Source organism: Pelmatolapia mariae, linkage group LG18 (assembly GCF_036321145.2).
Source record: "Pelmatolapia mariae isolate MD_Pm_ZW linkage group LG18, Pm_UMD_F_2, whole genome shotgun sequence".
Lineage (NCBI taxonomy): Eukaryota > Metazoa > Chordata > Actinopteri > Cichliformes > Cichlidae > Pelmatolapia > Pelmatolapia mariae.
This window is the reverse complement of record NC_086243.1, coordinates 32,213,570-32,235,835: the sequence shown is the minus strand read 5'-3', so window position 1 is coordinate 32,235,835 and position 22,266 is coordinate 32,213,570. Positions and strand designations below refer to the sequence as shown.

General features: G+C 42.7%; 9 non-coding genes and 3 pseudogenes across 9 annotated transcripts; all 12 read right to left on the bottom strand.

The window, feature by feature from the left end:
* Positions 1-145: 145 nt before the first annotated feature.
* On the bottom strand, positions 146-309 carry LOC134617881 (U1 spliceosomal RNA). Its single transcript, XR_010091751.1, has one exon. It is a non-coding gene; the product is annotated as a U1 spliceosomal RNA (small nuclear RNA).
* Positions 310-491: 182 nt separating this feature from the next.
* LOC134617854 (U1 spliceosomal RNA) lies at positions 492-626 on the bottom strand (annotated as a pseudogene).
* A 5,372-nt stretch (positions 627-5,998) lies between these two features.
* On the bottom strand, positions 5,999-6,163 carry LOC134617848 (U1 spliceosomal RNA). The gene has a single exon (XR_010091727.1). It is a non-coding gene; the product is annotated as a U1 spliceosomal RNA (small nuclear RNA).
* A 182-nt stretch (positions 6,164-6,345) lies between these two features.
* Positions 6,346-6,509, bottom strand: LOC134617880 (U1 spliceosomal RNA). The gene has a single exon (XR_010091750.1). It is a non-coding gene; the product is annotated as a U1 spliceosomal RNA (small nuclear RNA).
* Positions 6,510-6,691: 182 nt separating this feature from the next.
* Positions 6,692-6,855, bottom strand: LOC134617879 (U1 spliceosomal RNA). The gene has a single exon (XR_010091749.1). It is a non-coding gene; the product is annotated as a U1 spliceosomal RNA (small nuclear RNA).
* A 182-nt stretch (positions 6,856-7,037) lies between these two features.
* On the bottom strand, positions 7,038-7,201 carry LOC134617838 (U1 spliceosomal RNA). Its single transcript, XR_010091717.1, has one exon. It is a non-coding gene; the product is annotated as a U1 spliceosomal RNA (small nuclear RNA).
* Positions 7,202-7,383: 182 nt separating this feature from the next.
* LOC134617824 (U1 spliceosomal RNA) lies at positions 7,384-7,547 on the bottom strand. The gene has a single exon (XR_010091704.1). It is a non-coding gene; the product is annotated as a U1 spliceosomal RNA (small nuclear RNA).
* Positions 7,548-7,729: 182 nt separating this feature from the next.
* LOC134617877 (U1 spliceosomal RNA) lies at positions 7,730-7,893 on the bottom strand. Its single transcript, XR_010091747.1, has one exon. It is a non-coding gene; the product is annotated as a U1 spliceosomal RNA (small nuclear RNA).
* A 182-nt stretch (positions 7,894-8,075) lies between these two features.
* LOC134617876 (U1 spliceosomal RNA) lies at positions 8,076-8,239 on the bottom strand. Its single transcript, XR_010091746.1, has one exon. It is a non-coding gene; the product is annotated as a U1 spliceosomal RNA (small nuclear RNA).
* Positions 8,240-8,421: 182 nt separating this feature from the next.
* Positions 8,422-8,560, bottom strand: LOC134617853 (U1 spliceosomal RNA; annotated as a pseudogene).
* Positions 8,561-13,919: 5,359 nt separating this feature from the next.
* On the bottom strand, positions 13,920-14,083 carry LOC134617875 (U1 spliceosomal RNA). The gene has a single exon (XR_010091744.1). It is a non-coding gene; the product is annotated as a U1 spliceosomal RNA (small nuclear RNA).
* Positions 14,084-14,265: 182 nt separating this feature from the next.
* Positions 14,266-14,443, bottom strand: LOC134617856 (U1 spliceosomal RNA; annotated as a pseudogene).
* Between the last annotated feature and the right edge of the window lie 7,823 nt (positions 14,444-22,266).

Below are 22,266 nucleotides of genomic sequence, written 5' to 3'. Positions count from 1 at the left end.
ATGCAGCACTCTGGTTGATGGTGCCTAACACGCATATTGCCTGAATCCAGTGACGGTGAGCACGCCATTGCATTTTGTCCCAGTTCAAAGGCCACACCGAGAGAAGTGAGCAGACACGTGGATCTTTGCTTTTGGACACAAGAGTGAGGGGAGAGCGCGAACGCAGTCCCCCACTACCACAAATTATGCAGTTGAGATTCCCGCATTTGGGGAATTCACAGGGGTCAGCACAACCGCAGTGCAATGGCTGAGCCTCGCCCTGGGTGAACCACCTTGGTGATCATGGTATCTCCCCTGCCAGGTAAGTATGAGTTGGCAGTGTGGGAGACAGGGGTCCCCTTTCCACATGCAGCACTCTGGTTGATGGTGCCTAACACGCATATTGCCTGAATCCAGTGACGGTGAGCACGCCATTGCATTTTGTCCCAGTTCAAAGGCCACACCGAGAGAAGTGAGCAGACACGTGGATCTTTGCTTTTGGACACAAGAGTGAGGGGAGAGCGCGAACGCAGTCCCCCACTACCACAAATTATGCAGTTGAGATTCCCGCATTTGGGGAATTCACAGGGGTCAGCACAACCGCAGTGCAATGGCTGAGCCTCGCCCTGGGTGAACCAATTCAATTTTCAATTTTCAAAATTTTTTATTGTTCATTACAAAAAAGGCACTACAAATTCTTAACTTTGAACAAAAAACAAAAAATTAAAAATGCAAAAAAAAAAACACCCCACAAACTCTGCAATAAAAACGAAAATAGAAATTAAAATTAAGAATGAACCTGGGGTCCCCTATTCCATTTTTCCCAACTAGTCATCTATGTATTTTTATACTTCCTTCTTCAAAGGGATATTTTCTCTTAAAAAATAATCATTCAACAAATTACAGGCACTATTTACCACAACTCGTGCAGAAATTTCATATTTTTTAAAAATACAAATATTTCTCGCTCTCCATAATGCATCTTTAACACAATTCACAATTATCCACCAACGATCTTCCTCCCCCCCCCCTTCCCTTTCAAAATCCCATACATTATACATTCATATGTTAGGTCTCTTTTATATAACTCTTTCAACCGGTGTCTTAATAAACACCACACCTTCTTAGCAAAAGGACATTCCCAAAACAAATGCTTAACCGTCTCGTCATTTCCACATCTCAACCTTGGGCACTGTGCACTCTTCGTGCACTCTCTTGCTTTCAAAAAGGCTCTTGTAGGTAAGCATTCCAAAACTGCTTGCCAAGCTAAGTCTTTATGAATATTTAACAAAAGCTTATTATTAACGTTAAGCCATGCCATTTTACAGAGGTTTTCTGGAAGTTTCCCTACTGGAGTCATTCTATCTGTTGGAAATAATAATTCTTCTATATTAGTCCTGGTTATAGCCTGGGGCATGATTTGAGATGAAAAACACTTTAATGATTTTATCACTGTGTCGTAGACAACAGGATATTGTTCAGAAAAGGGGGTACTAAGGGGGCATCTCCTGCCCCATGCCTTCAAAACTCTCCGTCCAATCCAAAATCTTGTAAAATATGGCCAAATCAAATCATTAAAGTCACTAAAACAAGCCTTAAGAACTGGAGTAATAAACATTGCATTAAATTTAGATGCAACCTCTGGAACAGCTCTTCCCCCCATTTTTATTGGTCTATACATAATGTCTCTCTTCAATCTTTCATGTTGGCTTCCCCAAAGGAAGCGAAACATGGCCTTCCGCAGGGAGGTCAACATTCTATAAGGAATCGGCAATATAGTTGCTAAACAAGCTAAGGACGCAATTACTTCAGCTTTCAACACCAGAACTTTGCCTACAAAGGAAAGCTCCCTGTCTTTCCATCCCAACAGCTTCCCCTGTATTTTGGGGAGTTTCATATTCCAATTCTTGAATTGCATATCCATTCCAATTTCCACCCCTAAAATTTTTATTGTTTCAAATTTTTCGGTCAATCCCCAATTTTCTTTAGTCTCTCGCCAGTTAAAATAAATAACTTCGCTCTTACTTTTATTAATTTTCATTCCAGAAGCTGCCGTAAAGGCTTCACAAACCGACAGACTTTTGTCTATCGACATATTATCTGTGAGTACCAAAGTTGTATCGTCCATGTACATAGTGAATTTTATTTCCTTCCCCCCACTACCTGGGGGGGTTAACCCTGTAATTGAATTATCCAGTCTTAAAGCACATGCAAGTGACTCCATTACCAATATAAAAAGAATAGGGGACAACGGACATCCCTGACGTACCCCCGATTTGACCACAACTGGATCAGTAAACATTCCATTAACAACAACCACACTACTACAGCTACTATATAACACATGAATCCATCTCCTAAAACCTTCCCCAAAACCCAAAATTTCAAGAACCTTCATCAAAAACATGTGATTAACATTATCAAAAGCTTTTTCTAGATCAATTCCTAAAACGCAAAGGGGAATATTCCGCTCCTGGCTATAAAAATAACTATCTCTTATAGTGGCCAAGCTGTCTGTCATCTTCCGTCCCAATATCCCACATGTTTGCTCTACACCAATAAGTTTTGGTACAACCGCCTGCAACCTGAAAAATAAGGCTTTTGTTAAAATTTTTATGTCCACACCTAACAGTGTTAGGGGTCTCCAATTTCTTAAATCTTTTTTTGAGCCCTTCTTCCACAACAGTGAAATCATCCCTTGATTCATAGACAACGGTAATACCTTTTTGTCCCAAGATTCTTTGTAAACTAAAAGCAAAGAGGAGCTAAGCTGTTCCCAAAAGGTAAAATAGTACTCTTTAGGCAAACCATCCAGTCCTGGTGCCTTATTATTTTGCATACTTAACATTGCTCTTGTAATTTCCTCTATAGTTACATCTTCCTCTAACAAAGTTCTGTCAGCCAAATCTAGTGTTTGTGATAATTTTGAAAGAAAGAATGTTACTATTTCTTCATCAATATCTTGTTCTTTATATAAATTGTTGTAAAAAGAATGAGTCAGTTCAAGAATTTCTTGTGTACTTTCCACTTCCTTCCCTTCGTCATCCCTCAAACAATCAATAATTGGTCTAGACTTATGCAATTTCTTAAAGAAATACCTCGTACATTTTTCGTTTTCTTCAAAATGCTTTACTCTACTCCTTATTAATACCCCTTTACTTTTCTCATTCAGACACACCATCATCTCTTTTTTTAATCTCGTGATCTCCTCACCCACATCAAAACCCAAAAGAAGAAGGTTATAATATCTTTGCAAACGAGCTTGTTTTCTTCTTTCCCATTGCTTCCTCCCCTTTGCCAAATTCTTTCCCTGCAAACAAAAAAAAGCCTGTGTCCTAACTTTAATGCTCTCCCACCACTCACCCACAGACTCATATAAAGGTTGGAGAGAAAACCATTGTTGTAACTTAATTTTATATTTCCCAATCACTTTTTTATTTTTTAATAAATTTATATTTAACTTCCATGGTCCCGAACTGGGGTTAAAAAAGGACTGCACTTCAAAAGTACCTTTTAACCTATGATGATCTGAAAAAGGCACTGGCTCCACCTCACAAGAAATAGGATTCAGAGTTTTTGATACGAACAAAAAATCAATTCGGGAAAAGAATTTCCCATTGGACCAAGTATATCCTGGGTCATTTAAATTAAGTGACTTATAAACATCATTCAAATTACCATCAATAATTAAATTTTCTAACACACAGGAGCTCCCATCCCCTCTATCCACAGGGTTCTCACTCCGTCTAACTCTTTTTCCGAGGGTACAATTAAAATCTCCCCCCATTACTATATTTCTTCTACTACAAAGAAAGGGCTGCAAAGTTTGAAATAGTGCAGTTCGATCTTTTTTGTCAGTATATCCATAAACATTGATAATCCTAAATTTGACCCCACACCTTTCCACATCAACAAGTAACACTCTCCCATCCACCACAGTCTCCACATTTTCTATATTAAAGATTCTATTATTAAATAACACCCCCACTCCAGAAAAACGGTTTTGGTTATCCCCTGACCAAACAGATTGCCCATATACCCATCGTTTCTCAAACTTTGCATAGTTGTCCATGTAGGATATTGCACACTCCTGAAGTAAAAAAATGTCACTACCAACTTCATGTAACAAGTTAAAGACTGACTGACATTTCACAACGTCATTCAGCCCTCTCGTATTTATAGTAGTTACTCGAAGTGTGTTCATTGACCCCTAAAAAGGAGAAAAGTTAATTCTGCTATACCTTTGCCTTTTTCTTCTTCTTCTTCTTAGATACTGACCAAACTCCGGATGTTACTTCCCTTACATCATCACCCACTTTGGTTATCTGGGTAGTTTCCTGAGTGACTTTCGAAACTTGCTCCTCAAACTGGGGTACTGGTGAGGGGGGGGGGTGACTCGTACCATCCAATTCTACCTCTCCAGTTGAAGATTCCGTTGACGTATTTATTTGTCGTTTGAGTGAACTTGACACATCATTAGACCCAGATTGTATTAGAATTTCTGGGGGAAGGGGGGGTGGGGGGGGCTTGTCTTTGCTTGCATGCACAGGTAGAGGAAGAAAATCTTCGTCAAGCTTAACAGCATGTTTTGTTCCCTCCATAGGAAGGTCCGGGAACATAAGGTCCAACAAATCTCTACACTCTTTCGATGTTGAAGGAAGTGCAAGGTCTGGGGTTCTTAGAAAAACTTCCATCTCTTCCTGAATAGTTTCAACTCTACTGGACTCTCTAACATTTCCTGCTTGACAAGATGAACTCCCAGCTGGTTCACTTTCCTGGTCAGCCCCCGTTTGATTCCGGACGGCTTCCAGCTGAGGTTCATTACTTTGATTGTAACCTCTATCCACATTCATTGATGCAGAATTCCCTGTTATCACTGGAGTTTCTTCTACTTGCTGAACATGGGGCATTCTCAACCTATTTGCATAAGACTGTGGGCATGACCTAAAGGTATGATCTTCTTTCCCACATAGATTACAATTTTTTGGGTAAGGGCAATCTTTTATAATATGTTCACCACTTTTACAGTTCCTACAAACCACGTTGGCACATTCCATGGCCAGGTGGTCATTAGAACCACACTTACGACATGTCTTAGGTTGCCCCGGATAAAAAACATATCCTCTAATTGCTCCCAATTGAATAATTGGGGGCAGGTGCATCAGCTCTCCAGAGTTCTCATCTCTTTTCAGATGTACATAGAAGCGATATGCTCCAGTTCGAATCCCATCTTCGTCTTTTAAATCCAATCCTCTTAACACCAAACATTTAAAGGACAGCCATGTTTTAATATCTTCGACTCTCACATACTCCGAATGCATAATCACAGTCACTGCTTTTGGCTCTCTGCCTGATAGTGGAGTCATCTTGATATGAGCCAGCTGGGGGCTGGATTGTCTCTTTCTATTGAAGATGTTAATACAAGACTCATACAAAGTTGTCGTGGCAAAAATCACTTCATAAATTCTTCTTCCAGGCAAGCCAAAAATGTAATCCAACTGGTTAGGTGAAAAACCCAGTTCCTTTTGAATAACAGTCCTACTAAACTGCAATCGATCCATTTCACAAACCTCTTGTAACTCAAAACGTACAGCGTATGATGTTCGCCTGGAACCTGTTAGCATGGCAGGTTCCAGGCGAACATCATAGGGGCGAACCATCTCCATTGGATGAACCACCTTCTTGATCATGGTATCTCCCCTGCCAGGTAAGTATGAGTTGGCAGTGTGGGAGACAGGGGTCCCGTTTCCACATGCAGCAACCGCAGTGCAATGGCTGAGCCTCGCCCTGGGTGAACCACCTTGGTGATCATGGTATCTCCCCTGCCAGGTAAGTATGAGTTGGCAGTGTGGGAGACAGGGGTCCCCTTTCCACATGCAGCACTCTGGTTGATGGTGCCTAACACGCATATTGCCTGAATCCAGTGACGGTGAGCACGCCATTGCATTTTGTCCCAGTTCAAAGGCCACACCGAGAGAAGTGAGCAGACACGTGGATCTTTGCTTTTGGACACAAGAGTGAGGGGAGAGCGCGAACGCAGTCCCCCACTACCACAAATTATGCAGTTGAGATTCCCGCATTTGGGGAATTCCACAGGGATCAGCACAACCGCAGTGCAATGGCTGAGCCTCGCCCTGGGTGAACCACCTTGGTGATCATGGTATCTCCCCTGCCAGGTAAGTATGAGTTGGCAGTGTGGGAGACAGGGGTCCCCTTTCCACATGCAGCACTCTGGCTGATGGTGCCTAACACGCATAATGCCTGAATCCAGTGACGGTGAGCACGCCATTGCATTTTGTCCCAGTTCAAAGGCCACACCGAGAGAAGTGAGCAGACACGTAGATCTTTGCTTTTGGACACAAGAGTGAGGGGAGAGCGCGAACGCAGTCCCCCACTACCACAAATTATGCAGTTGAGATTCCCGCATTTGGGGAATTCACAGGGGTCAGCACAACCGCAGTGCAATGGCTGAGCCTCGCCCTGGGTGAACCACCTTGGTGATCATGGTATCTCCCCTGCCAGGTAAGTATGAGTTGGCAGTGTGGGAGACAGGGGTCCCCTTTCCACATGCAGCACTCTGGCTGATTGTGCCAAACACGCATAATGCCTGAATCCAGTGACGGTGAGCACGCCATTGCATTTTGTCCCAGTTCAAAGGCCACACCGAGAGAAGTGAGCAGACACGTGGATCTTTGCTTTTGGACACAAGAGTGAGGGGAGAGCGCGAACGCAGTCCCCCACTACCACAAATTATGCAGTTGAGATTCCCGCATTTGGGGAATTCACAGGGGTCAGCACAACCGCAGTGCAATGGCTGAGCCTCGCCCTGGGTGAACCACCTTGGTGATCATGGTATCTCCCCTGCCAGGTAAGTATGAGTTGGCAGTGTGGGAGACAGGGGTCCCCTTTCCACATGCAGCACTCTGGCTGATGGTGCCTAACACGCATAATGCCTGAATCCAGTGACGGTGAGCACGCCATTGCATTTTGTCCCAGTTCAAAGGCCACACCGAGAGAAGTGAGCAGACACGTGGATCTTTGCTTTTGGACACAAGAGTGAGGGGAGAGCGCGAACGCAGTCCCCCACTACCACAAATTATGCAGTTGAGATTCCCGCATTTGGGGAATTGACAGGGGTCAGCACAACCGCAGTGCAATGGCTGAGCCTCGCCCTGGGTGAACCACCTTGGTGATCATGGTATCTCCCCTGCCAGGTAAGTATGAGTTGGCAGTGTGGGAGACAGGGGTCCCCTTTCCACATGCAGCACTCTGGCTGATGGTGCCTAACACGCATAATGCCTGAATCCAGTGACGGTGAGCACGCCATTGCATTTTGTCCCAGTTCAAAGGCCACACCGAGAGAAGTGAGCAGACACGTAGATCTTTGCTTTTGGACACAAGAGTGAGGGGAGAGCGCGAACGCAGTCCCCCACTACCACAAATTATGCAGTTGAGATTCCCGCATTTGGGGAATTCACAGGGGTCAGCACAACCGCAGTGCAATGGTTGAGCCTCGCCCTGAGTGAACCACCTTGGTGATCATGGTATCTCCGCTGCCAGGTAAGTATGAGTTGGCAGTGTGGGAGACAGGGGTCCCCTTTCCACATGCAGCACTCTGGTTGATGGTGCCTAACACGCATAATACCTGAATCCAGTGACGGTGAGCACGCCATTGCATTTTGTCCCAGTTCAAAGACCACACCGAGAGAAGTGAGCAGACACGTGGATCTTTGCTTTTGGACACAAGAGTGAGGGGAGAGCGCGAACGCAGTCCCCCACTACCACAAATTATGCAGTTGAGATTCCCGCATTTGGGGAATTCACAGGGGTCAGCACAACCGCAGTGCAATGGCTGAGCCTCGCCCTGGGTGAACCACCTTGGTGATCATGGTATCTCCCCTGCCAGGTAAGTATGAGTTGGCAGTGTGGGAGACAGGGGTCCCCTTTCCACATGCAGCACTCTGGCTGATGGTGCCTAACACGCATAATGCCTGAATCCAGTGACGGTGAGCACGCCATTGCATTTTGTCCCAGTTCAAAGGCCACACCGAGAGAAGTGAGCAGACACGTAGATCTTTGCTTTTGGACACAAGAGTGAGGGGAGAGCGCGAACGCAGTCCCCCACTACCACAAATTATGCAGTTGAGATTCCCGCATTTGGGGAATTCACAGGGGTCAGCACAACCGCAGTGCAATGGCTGAGCCTCGCCCTGGGTGAACCACCTTGGTGATCATGGTATCTCCCCTGCCAGGTAAGTATGAGTTGGCAGTGTGGGAGACAGGGGTCCCCTTTCCACATGCAGCACTCTGGCTGATTGTGCCAAACACGCATAATGCCTGAATCCAGTGACGGTGAGCACGCCATTGCATTTTGTCCCAGTTCAAAGGCCACACCGAGAGAAGTGAGCAGACACGTGGATCTTTGCTTTTGGACACAAGAGTGAGGGGAGAGCGCGAACGCAGTCCCCCACTACCACAAATTATGCAGTTGAGATTCCCGCATTTGGGGAATTCACAGGGGTCAGCACAACCGCAGTGCAATGGCTGAGCCTCGCCCTGGGTGAACCACCAATTTCAATTTTCAATTTTCAAAGAATTTTATTGTTCAAAAAACAAAATTACATCAATTCACTCATAAAATAAGTCATCAAGAAACAAAGAGCCCAAATGGGGAAACCCACAAAGGGAAAAAGAAACAAAGGAAGAAATATTTTCACATTAGTTCTACATACAGATACTCAAATATTTTCTTGGCACTTTCCATATCTTTCTCTTGTTGTCTTCACACTCTCCAAATAGAGTCCTTATAATATAATCCTTTAATAAACAAACCATACAGTTGATCGCAACTCTTTCCGGTATTTCGTATCTTTTAAACACACAAATATTTCTCGCCCTCCATAATGCATCTTTGACACAGTTTACCATTATCCACCAACACTTTTCCCCCCTCCCCCAATTCACTTTCAGAAACCCATACATTACATTTTCATATGTCAACTCTTCTTTACACAAATCATTCAACCAATGACCTAATAAACCCCATACATTTTTTGCAAAGGGACATTCCCAAAACAAATGTCTAACCGTTTCATCTTCCCCACACCACCTTCTTGGACACTGCGCACTTCTCGTGCACTCCCTTTTTTTCAAAAACGCTCTTGTAGGTAAGACTTCGTGAACAGCTTGCCACGCCAAATCCTTATGGGAATTTAACAGTAGCTTGTTATTTACATTGCCCCAAGCCATTTTGCTATGGATTTCACGGAGTTTCCCTATCGGAGACGTACTGCCTGTTGGGAATAATATCTCCTCTAAGTTGGCACGAGTTATCTCCCGAGGTGTAATCTGAGTCGAGAACTGTTTCAACGATTGAATCACTACGTCATAAATTGCGGGGTATTGTTCAGAGAAGGGCACATTAAGGGGGGGCCGCACACCCCATGCCTGCAACACTCTCCAACCCACCCAAAACCTTGTAAAAAATGGCCAAATCTTATCTTTAGGGTCACTGAAGCATGCATTAAGCACCGGGGCGATAAACATTGCGTTAAACTTAGACGCAATTTCTGGGACTGCTCTCCCCCCTTTTTCTACCGGTCTGTACATAATTTCTCTCTTCAATCTCTCATGTTGGCCTCCCCAAAGGAAGTGAAACATAGCTTTCCTCAATGAAGTTAATATTTTGTACGGGATTGGTAGCGTGGTTGCCAAAAACGCTATAGACGCAATTACTTCGGCCTTTAACACTAAAACTTTACCTATAAAGGAAAGCTCCCTGTCTTTCCAATTCAACAGTTTCCCTTGTATTTTTTGTAGTTTTAAATTCCAATTCTTAGTTTGCATATTTTCCCCTATCTCCACCCCTAAAATTTTCAGCGTTTCAAATTTTTCCTGCAAACCCCAATTCTCCTTAATCTCCCGCCACACAAAATAAATCACCTCGCTCTTACCTTTATTAATTCTCATCCCTGAAGCTGCCGTAAGGCTTCACACACTGCCAGGCTTACATCTATCGACTTGTTATCTGTGAGCAACAAAGTTATGTCATCCATGTACATGGAAAATTTAACTTCCAACCCCCCACTACCTGGTGGGGTCAGTCCTTTAATTGACTCATTTAATCTTAGTGCACATGCCAATGGCTCCATCACCAATATAAACAAAATAGGAGACAAGGGACATCCCTGCCTTACTCCAGATTTCACTGCAACCTTAGCGGTCTGTGCCCCATTCACAACCACAACACTACTACAACCTGTATATAACACCCGGATCCATCTCCTGAAACCTGCCCCAAATCCTAAACTATCAAGAACTTTCATCAAAAAGACGTGGTTGACATTGTCAAAGGCCTTTTCTAAATCCAGGCCCAACCCACAAAGGGGGATATTCCGCTCTAGGCTATAAAGGTAACTGTCCCTTATAACCGCTAAACTATCCGTCATCTTACGCCCTTGTATCCCGCATGTTTGTTCCACTCCAATTAACTTAGGCACTACTGTCTGCAACCGAAAAAAAAGGGCTTTAGCTATAATCTTAACATCTACACCTAACAACGTCAGGGGTCTCCAATTCCTTAAATCTTTTTTAGAGCCCTTTTTCCACAGCAAAGAAATCGCCCCTGTATTCATGGACGCTGGCCATACCCCTTTATCCCACACTTCTTTATAGACCAAGCACAACAAAGGACTGAGTTGTTCCCAAAAGGCCTGATAATATTCCTTAGGTAAGCCATCCAAACCTGGCGTCTTGTTGTCTTGCATGCTTATCATAGCTCTTGTGATCTCCTCTTGCGTTATATCTTCATCTAGCACTATGCTATCATCTGAATCTAATCTTTGTGTTAACTTGGAGATAAAGGATTCTGCAATCACTTCATCAATACTTTGATCTTTGTACAAATTGGTATAAAAGGAGTGTATTACCTCTAAAATTTCTTGGGTGCTTTGCACTTCTTTCCCTTCCCCATTAATCAGACAGTCCATAATGGGTTTTGATTTGTACAATTTCCTGAAAAAATATCTTGTGCAATTTTCATTTTCTTCCATATGTTTAACCCTACTCCTTACTAGTACTCCTTTGCTTTTCTCATTTAACACAACCATCATTTCCTTTTTCAGGTTCATAATCTCCTCTCTTACATCAAAACCTAGATTAAGGAGGTTATAGTACCTTTGTAATTTTGCCTGCTTTCTCAATAACCATTGTCTCCTCCTCTTTGCCCGCTTTCTTCCTTCTAAACTGAAAAATACTTGAGTCCTAGTCTTTATACTCTCCCACCACTCACCTACCGAATTGTATAGCGGTTGTAAAGAGGCCCATTGTTGTAATTTGAGTTTATATCTTCCCACCACCTTCCCTTCCTTTAATAGGTTCAGATTTAATTTCCATGGCCCCGGGCACAATTGAAAGGGGGGTTGAATGCTAAATCTACACGTTACCTTATGGTGATCAGAAAAAGGAACTGGTTCCACCTTACATGACAGGGGTGTTAAGCCTTTGCTGGCAAACAAAAAATCAATCCGTGAAGTGGTCTTCTTGTTGGACCAGGTGTGTCCCGGATCTGTAGGGTTAAGAGATCTAAACACATCTTTCAGATTACCATCATTGATCAAATTTTCTAATACACAAGTACTTGAGTCTTTCTTAAGTGTTGGATTCACCCCCTGGCTTGCAGTCGTTTCCGGTGTACAATTAAAATCCCCGCCCATTATTATCTGTCGTCTATTACAAAGAAAAGGTTGTAATGTTTGAAATAATGCAGTCCGTTCTTTCATATCTGTATGTCCATAAACATTAATAATCCTAAATTTACTCCCGTTTTTTTCTACATCAACAAGTAACGCTCTGCCATCCACCACAACTTCCACATTTTCTATATTAATGGTTTTATTGTTAAACAAAAACCCCACACCAGACATCCGATTTTGGTTATCCCCTGACCAAAAGGATTGTCCATATGTCCATCGTTTTGTAAACTTCGCATAATTGTCCATAAAGGGTAGGGCACATTCTTGAAGAAGACAAATGTCCCCACCCGTTTCGTGTAATACACTAAAAACAGTTTGGCATTTCACTGCATCATTCAACCCTCTTGTATTAATCGTAGATACGTATAATGTATTTATGTTGGTTCTAAAGGGGCGGTGGTCATTGTACTCTGACAAGCTTTATTATTGAGAGTTCTACTATAGCTTTACCTTCTTCTTTTTCTTCTTCCGTGGGAGCCACACCGAAGTTGGTGCTCTCTCGTCGTTGCTTTCCTCCTGTTTTTCCTGAGCAACTCCCTGGCTAAGTGTCAGGACTTGTTCTTCAAGTGAGGGTATTGGCAAGATGTCTGTATGGCCATGAATTTCCAAATCAAAGTTCCCAGTGGAAGACTCTGTTGAAGTATTTATCTGTCGTTTGTGTGAGGTCAGCGCTGCACAAAGGCCTGCTTCTAACGGCGATTCAGAGGGAGTATTTGCGTTATCTTCGATGTCACAAGGAGGTAACGAAACACCTCCCTCTTCTAAGGTGATAATATGTTTGGACTGAACCGTTGGAAGATCAGGGAAGATGAAGTCAAGCAGGTCTCTGCACTCTTGGGATGTTGACGGCCGCACAAGGATTTGACTGCCTGAGAGAGAGGCCCTCTCCTCTTGAATTCCCTCCTGTATCTTGGTTTCCATTTCTAATTGAGGTAGATGCACGTCAGGATTAATCATAGACACTCTTTGTGTCTTTAATCGTTGTTCACTCCCATCCATTAATCCTGTGGTCTCCTCTGTCATCACCTTCGCTGAATCCTCGTGTGTAATTACGTGGGGGGGCTGGTCATCTACTCGTTCCTCACCCCAGCTGCAGGTCGTTTGGCCCTCAACCACTTCCTGCTGGAGCTCGCTGGCCTGGTCATTACCTACATCTTCATCAGCTTGCGGACCTCCTCCAGTTAGCATTGGCATCTCTTCTAATTGCTGCAGCTGTGGTCTTTTCACTCTGTTTGCATAGGATTGGGGACATGCCCTAAAAGTATGTCCTTCTTCCCCGCAAAGGTTGCATTTCCTTGGGAAGGGGCATTCCCCTGAAAAGTGCTCGTCACTATTACAGTTTTTACAAACCACATTTTCGCACTCTGCGGCTAGATGGTCGTCGCCGCCACATTTACGACATGTCTTGGGTTGCCCGGGGTAAAAAACATATCCTCTGATTGCCCCCAATTGAATAATTGGGGGCAGGTGAGTCAAATCACCAGAGCTCTCATCTCTATGCAGATGAACATAGAAACGATATGCTCCGGTTCTGATTCCATCTTCGTCTTTTAAGTCCAAACCTTTCGTCACCACACATTTAAAGGACAACCAAGTCTTGATATCTTCCACTCTCACATATTCGGAATGCATAATCACTGTCACTACTTTAGGTTCTCTGCCTGATAATGGTGTCATCTTAATATTCTCCAGCTGAGGCCTAGTTTGTTTAAGTCTATTAAACTTGTCAATACATGATTCAAAAAGTGTTTTGGTAGCAAAAATCACCTCATAAGTTTTCCTTCCAGGCAAGCCGAAAATGTAGTCAATTTGCGTTGGGGAAAATCCCAATTCCTTCTGGATAACAATCCTGCTGAACTGTAGTCGATCCATTTCGCAATTGCCTTGCATCTCAAAACGCACAGCGTTCCTTCTGGAACCTGTAATATTAGCCATCGATGTCGCCATGGTTCACCCTGGGTGAACCACCTTGGTGATCATGGTATCTCCCCTGCCAGGTAAGTATGAGTTGGCAGTGTGGGAGACAGGGGTCCCCTTTCCACATGCAGCACTCTGGCTGATGGTGCCTAACACGCATAATGCCTGAATCCAATGACGGTGAGCACGCCATTGCATTTTGTCCCAGTTCAAAGGCCACACCGAGAGAAGTGAGCAGACACGTGGATCTTTGCTTTTGGACACAAGAGTGAGGGGAGAGCGCGAACGCAGTCCCCCACTACCACAAATTATGCAGTTGAGATTCCCGCATTTGGGGAATTCACAGGGGTCAGCACAACCGCAGTGCAATGGCTGAGCCTCGCCCTGGGTGAACCACCTTGGTGATCATGGTATCTCCCCTGCCAGGTAAGTATGAGTTGGCAGTGTGGGAGACAGGGGTCCCCTTTCCACATGCAGCACTCTGGCTGATGGTGCCTAACACGCATAATGCCTGAATCCAATGACGGTGAGCACGCCATTGCATTTTGTCCCAGTTCAAAGGCCACACCGAGAGAAGTGAGCAGACACGTGGATCTTTGCTTTTGGACACAAGAATGAGGGGAGAGCGCGAACGCAGTCCCCCACTACCACAAATTATGCAGTTGAGATTCCCGCATTTGGGGAATTCACAGGGGTCAGCACAACCGCAGTGCAAAGGCTGAGCCTCGCCCTGGGTGAACCAATTTTTCAATTTCAATTTTCAAAATTTTTTATTGTTCATCACAAAAAAATATACATATTCTTAACTTTGGACAAAACAAACCTAGAATTACAAAAATAAACTACAAAACACTCCAAAGACGAGTAAAAAAACGGAATAAAAATTAAACATTAAAAGGAAAATAAAAGTTTCCATAAGTGATCCCACATTCCAATTTTCCATCTAACATCCATACATTTTATTTTGCTCCCTTCAGCAAAGGGATATTTTCACCTAAAAAATAATCATTCAACAAATTAAAGGTACTATTTACCACAACTCGTGCAGAAATTTCATATTTGTTAAAAACACAAATATTTCTCGCTCTCCATAATGCATCTTTAACACAGTTCACAGTTATCCACCAACGATCTTCCTCTCTCTCTCTCTCTCTCTCTCTCTCTCTCTCCCCCCCCCCCCCCCCCTTACCTTTCAAAATCCCATACATTATACATTCATATGCAGTGTTGGGAAGGTTACTTTTAAAATGTATTCCACTACAGATTACAGAATACATGCCCCAAAATGTATTTTGTAAAGTATTCCGTTACGTTACTCAATGAGAGTAACGTATTCTGAATACTTTGGATTACTTAATATATTATCATGCTGTTTACAAGTGATTTATTACTATTACTGAAGGTCCGTGGCTCCAAATCATAATAAAGGGACCTCTGACTAATATGTCGGGTTCCGTGTCGGGCTTGTAGCTGAAAAACAGCTTTACTTTGTTGTCTGGGTCAACTTTGCTAGTGAGAGACAGAGAGAGGCGTTGAAAGACTGCTCCAACGGAACTTATTGTTTCGGAGGAAAATACGAACACAGTGTACAGTCGAGTCTTAATAGCTTACTTACAAATGGGCTTGTCAGGCACTCTTCTTGGCTGCAGTGGTTATTATTATATTTACATGCTTCCAGCTCCGTTTCTGCTCGGTGACAGCTCGTACTTTTCCACTCTCCTTTTTCTCCCTCCTCGCGCTCACAGACACATAACGGGTATGGCAGTCCATTCTCGCTGCAGCACGGACTACACTGCCTATGAGGCTACATTCTTTAGGGCTATGCCTGTAGCATTCTGCCTCTTAGCTTAGCGCAACAACAACAACAACAAAAAGGCGCTCTCTCACCCAGGAAACAGAGAGAGCACGTCACCCTGTAACCATGGCAACCGTAACGCTGCCGCCTGGAACAACAGAACACAGCTGTCAAACAAAACCCAAGCAGTCCTGACCCGTGACAATATGAAACAGGAAAATACCGCCGTGTAATCCATTTCTTTCAACAAAGTAACTGTATTCTAAATACCACCTTTTTAAACGGTAACTGTAACGGAATACAGTTACTCTTACAGTTATTCTTAAAGAAGTCCAGACGCTTTTCTTTGCAAGCTCCTTTGACTACGATGACCTGGATGACTGAGAACCTTCACAGACAATACAGTTACTCATATTTTGTATTTTAAATACGTAACAGCGGTACATGTATTCCATTACTCCCCAACACTGTTCATATGTTGGGTCCCCTTTATATAGTTCTTTCAACCGCAAAAATTCCTACTGTATGTTACTGTACACTATTCTTATTGTATATCTTATATCTTATTCATCTGTTCATCTGTCTCTCCTGCTGCTTTGAGCATGTACATGACAAAAGAATTTCCCTCGGGATAAATAAAGTTGTTCTTATTCTTATTCTTATAAACACCACACCTTCCTAGCAAAAGGACATTCCCAAAACAAATGCCTAACAGTCTCGTCATTCCCACATCTCAATCTTGGGCACAGCGTACTCCTCGTGCACTCTCTTGCTTTCAAAAAACGCTCTTGTAGGTAAGCATTCCAGAACTGCTTGCCAAGCTAAGTCTTTATGAATATTTAACAAAATCTTGTTGTTAACGTTAAGCCATGCCATTTTACAGAGGTTTTCCGGAAGTTTCCCTACTGGAGTCATTCTATCTGTTGGAAATAATAATTCTTCTAAATTGGCCCTGGTTATAGCCTGGGGCATGATCTGGGATGAAAAACACTTTAATGATTTAATCACTGTGTCGTAGACAGCAGGATATTGCTCAGAGAAAGGTGTACTAAGGGGGCATCTCCTGCCCCATGCCTTCAAGACTCTCCGACCAATCCAAAATCTTGTAAAATATGGCCAAATCAAATCATTAAAGTCACTAAAGCAAGCCTTAAGGACTGGAGCAATAAACATTGCATTAAGCTTAGATGCAACTGGGTGAACCAATTTCAATTTCAATTTTCAAAGAATTTTATTGTTCAATTACAAAGTTACATCAATTCACTCATAGAAACCAAACCATCAAAACACACAAACCAACTCAAAAAAGGGGAACCACAAAATGAAACCAGAACAAAGAAAAAAACTTTCATATTAGCTCTACTTACAAATACTCAAATATTTTCTTTGTACTTTCCACATCTTTATCTTTTTCTCCTCACTTTCCCCAAATTGATTTCTTATAATGTAATCTTTTAACAAACAAAGCATACTATTGATCAACAACTCTTTCCAGTAATTCATATCTTTTAAACACACAAATATTCCTCGCCCTCCATAATGCATCTTTAACACAATTTACTATTATCCACCAACAATCTTCCCCTGTCCCCCCACTACCTTTCAAAATCCCATACATTATACATTCATATGTTAAATCCCCCTTATATAGCGCTTTCAACCGGTGTCGCAATAAACACCATACCTTCTTAGCAAAGGGGCATTCCCAAAACAAATGTCTAACCGTCTCGTCACCTCCACATCTCATTCTTGGGCACTGCGCACTCCTCGTGCACTCTCGTCTTCAAAAAGGCTCTTGTGGGTAGACATTCAAGAACGGCTTGCCAGGCTAAATCTTTATGAGTATTTAACAATCTCTTGTTATTAACATTAACCCATGCTATTTGACAAAGGTTTTCAGGAAGTCTCCCTACTGGAGTCATTCTGTCTCTTGGAAATAATATTTCCTCTAATTTGGCCCAAGTTATAGCCTGGGGTGTGATCTGGGTTGAAAAACGTTTTAGCAATTTGATTACTATGTCATAAACAGCGTGGTATTGTTCAGAGAAAGGTGTACTAAGGGAGCATCTCATGCCCCATGCCTTCAACACTCTCTGACCAACCCAAAATCTGAAATATGGCCACATCGATTCAGTAGAGTCACTGAAGCATGCCCTGAGGACTGGAACGCTAAAGACGCGATTACTTCGGCTTTTAACACCAAGACCTTACCTACAAAGGAAAGCTCTCTGTCTTTCCATCCCAACAGCTTCCCTTGTATTTTGGGTAATTTTTTGAGTTCCAATTCTTAGTTTGCGTGTCCTTTCCTATTTCCACCCCTAAGATTTTTATCATTTCAAATTTTTCAGTCAATCCCCAACTTTCCTTAATCTCACGCCAATTAAAATAAATAACCTCACAATTACCTTTAATAATTGTCATCCCAGAAGCTGCCGTGAAGGCTTCACAAACCGTCAGACTTTTGTCTATCGACGTATTGTCTGTGAGCACTGTGAGAATCAAAGGAAATTGCTTCATTATTACAATATATTTCATAGCCTTGCCAATAGCATTAATCACACAGCTTATAGCTTCAAGTTGGCCTTGAAACATTTAAACATACTGACACCATATTAATCTCTCACAGGTGCAGTCATAACCATTTTATATTGTTATATCTTTACACACATTGCAGCTCCATGGTCTTAAAGAGTTGAAGCTTTCCCAGGTAAATAAAGGTCACAAGCTTCATTCAGCGCGATGTCTGGGTGATACATTGGTAAGGAAGTGGGGAGCTTAAGAAAGATTGCACACAGGCTTACAAAACACATATATACATTACATATAACTTAGAAACAGATTTAAGAAGAGGCCTGAAGGCACTCAGTTAACATACTGCACTGGAGGTTCTGTCTTGACAACAGGTGACGAGTGGAGAAGACCAGCCCCTGGAGACCACAGAGGCCTGAGTTTATTGCCTTCTTTGGAAGAAGATGCCAAAAGGGGAACTCCTGTGTCTGCAGTTAATTCTTAAAATACATAAATGTTCTGTACATGCAAATTATGTGATTGTAAACGCAAGAGGGGGCGTCATAATACTCTGATGATATAAAAGCAATCTGAAGTATAATTTTGGCGAAGACCCTCGCTGATGTATGCAGTGATTGTCTTCCCGCGCGTGAACTTCAATAAAGATTGCTTTGACCCAAATCTTCTGGACTGTCCTGGTTTTGTGCTCTCCACCAATTTCGGACCCTTAACAATTGGTGCATTGGCCGGTGTTGGTTCAGGAGAGAGTGTTTGTGGACGTCCGAGGGGGTCGCACAATCAGGAGGCAGTGATCGATTTGAGTGGACAAAGGGCAGCCCATCTCACAAGGTAGGCACTACCTGTTGAAATATTCCGAAGTGTGCCAAATTGGATGATTGAAATTGATGTCTACTCATTTCATTACTGGTAAATGTTTGTGTTGTGAGCATTTCAGAAGGTTCTATGTAGAATAGAAGTCAGTGAAACAGAGAAGAGAATTAAGTAATGTTATAAGGATTATGAAGAAGTAATAAGTGTATGGAAAAGTGAATTGAAATAAGGTTAAGGAATTACAGTGGTAAATGAATGTAGTAGGACAGGGAATTAGTGAATTTTGTGACATTAATGTCTACATTGATTATAAAGCCGGGCTTGGACACCGATTTGGTTGGTTTTGTGGTTTTGTGGGGTGTCTTCAAAAGTACTTAAATTTCTGTAGAACGGAACTCTGGGAGTTCTAAGAAGTGCATTGCTCAGAGGTAACGCTTGCCAAGGTCAAGGACGCTTAGATCTTGTCCTCTTTTGAGGGATAGTCAGTTGGTCACTGTGGAGCCTGGGGCACTCCTGAATAACTAGTGGTTGGACCACTTTGCCGTCCGGGACGGTATTTTGCACTTTTTTGGTCGATAGAAACCGGGTTTCGGGCGTGTAACGTTACAATTATAACTTCGGGGAAGTATAGTTGGTTGCCGCTTTTAAATTATGTTAGATTTTTAATTATCTGACCACGGCCCGGGGCCGAGACTGGTTTTAATTGATTACAAAAAACTCAGGGAGTTCATCGGTTGGACCGTTAAAGTTAAATTTTTCTAAATTCGGTAGGTTGTTCGCTTTAAGGCCTTGTATATATTTGTATATCTTATAAGACGTCTCTAGGTTATATTTTGTTGGTACAATAGTTCTGTTTGTCTACATTTTCTGTCTGCCAAGGGCACTGCAGCCAGTTGGTTATTTTTACACTGTGTGTGTCTGTGTCTATGTAAATTAGGTGTCTCTGACTTACTTGCAGTTACATTTCCGGTTTACTAATGAGTGCCTAATGACTGCCTGCACAGCCTGGGTTAAAGACGACTTGCTGGTGTTTTAAGGAAAGAATTACTTTGATTTTTACTTGGTTGTTAGTACGTCTGTTCTATATGGTGTTTTAAGGAAATAACCTTTCTTTTACTTTGTTTATATTACGGTTGTTAAAATTATTTTGCATTATTCTAGCTTCTATTTTTCTCGTACCGGAACTATTTCAGTCTTGAAGTATTTCATAGCACTTGCGTTTTGTAGTTTTTGTACTTTTATTATTTTAAGTGCACAATATAAACTTTACACATACACACATGCCTGATTCTGGCTATTGCTTACTTCAACATACGCCGATAGGTGAGTTTTATGTTGTAACTTGTCGATGTCACCTTGTCTCTTCAGACATTACCTACGGTTTTAAAGTTACCTCACTGATAGACAGATCAGAAGACAGATTAGTAGACTTTGCATGCAGTTGTGTCGTTATATTTACTGCTATTCGATTGTACTGTAGAGAACATATAAACTTAAGCCCCACTGACGCAGAACGCGACTTTGCTATATTTTGTGCAACGGCATTCAGGGACTTTAACATTCTGTTTGAGTGGCGGGGATAACTCTCTGCCTCATTTGGCTCGCATGTTTGATAGCGGCTCTTGTGTGGTTGAATATACATGGACAGGTGATATTGCAAACGTCACCTGTCGTTGTGAAGCTCTGCTTTCAGACGTTCGTTATGGTTTTTCAGTAACTGCAGTAATAAGAAATTCGCAACAACTCCTATTAGACTTTACCAATCGCAGTCTGATTATTTTTCGGGCACTGGAATTATACTGTAATCCCTATACTAGTCCCGTTGAGGCGGAACTTGATTTTCCGGACCTTTGTGAGCGCGCTTTTCAGGATTTTGACATTAACTTCCAGTGGACGGGATAGCTTGCATTGTATTTGTGTGTGCAGGACATTGGACTGTCAGTCTTAAAGAGCACACCTACATTTAATGGAGGACACACAAGATGTTGATTTGGAGTCGGTTAGTAGAAATATGACTGGATTCACTTTCAGTCTGGTGTTGACTCCAGTGACACATGGTGACACGTGGTGGGTAGAAACTGAACTGCGGGTTTGCTGTGAGGTTGGTCTTACTGATCATTACTTTAGTATCACTCTTAATTTGACTGAAACAGAATTCCCCCTGCTATTACATGATTGCCTGCGTTTGGTAACCTCCCTGCGGGAGATTGTAGAACACAATAGCGAGGAGGCCGCAGAACTGTAGAGCTATAGGCCACTGTTGGGTTATAGGCCTATGTTTAATTTCCTGTTATATGTATAGTTTTCAGTTTCAGCTTCATTACATGTGCTGTGCAGCCTAGCACATGGTAGGAAGTAAATTAATTTTGTTTGCTATTTCTCAGTACACACATAACAATTTGAAAGAGGAAGATGTTCACTTTTGGTTACTGCAGCATAAAACTTATTCCTCTGGGGGACGGTCTCTACAGGGCGACTCGGGTTTTCCATGGAGAACGGGCAGATGCACCTGACGACCCTGTAGATATCGAAGTGGCAACAACCATTACAGAAGCTGAAATTGTCTGGTGGTTGACCACGAGCTTTTCATTATTTAGTGCTATAGTAGATTTGTGCGAGGAAGTTCAGATTACCCCGGAGCCATCACAAGATGAGGAACAGTAATAATGTTAAGGTGGTGTTTTAGTAGCTTTGCATTTGCGGTAATAATGTGCTAGTTTGAAATACTGGTCTGAAACTTGTGCATAATTGCTTTAGCCCATAACGTGTGATTTATTATTAGATGACATATGCTGAAGACATGCTTGGTCCCTAGACAGCTAGGGTGTGGTTCCCCTTTGCTCACTGGTGCGTGAATGGCAGTGCATCTGTTTCCTGACAGGCATACTGAGGTCCCTTGAGGAGTGCAGAAATAGTTTTATTAACATTGTGACACACAAAACCAAACCAAACACACTAACACAACCATGATTAATTGAGTGGTAGGTATTTCACTTTTTCTATATTTTCCTATGCTGACTGCCTTTGGGTAAGGGGTGAATGGGTGCCTGATGATACGAATGATGTGGTGGATCATGAGTTCACTGTGTGTGTGTCACCAAGCAGAATTAAAAAAGAGGAAGTGACTGTTAGAGCGGACGGACGAGCACTGAGCTGAACTGGGAAGTGCCGGTGGGTGACTGAAAGGGAGGAGCCGACAGCAGCCATTTTGAAGAGGTAAGTGCTGTCTTACAGGAAGACACAAAATGGCTGACACCTCAGGTACCGCACAGAGACGCTACAAAACATTGAAAGACCAGATGGAGGAGCTGAAAAAGGCCATAAGGATGGCCTGTACAGGTTCATCTAAAGCAGCTGAGAAGGAGTGTCGCGCCATGGAAGAAGAGGTAAGCAAAATTCTTGAATTACAACACAAAGGTTTAGATGAAAGGACACCACTGGACGCCGTGCTTAAAACAGAGGGAGAGAGATGTGAGAAGATAC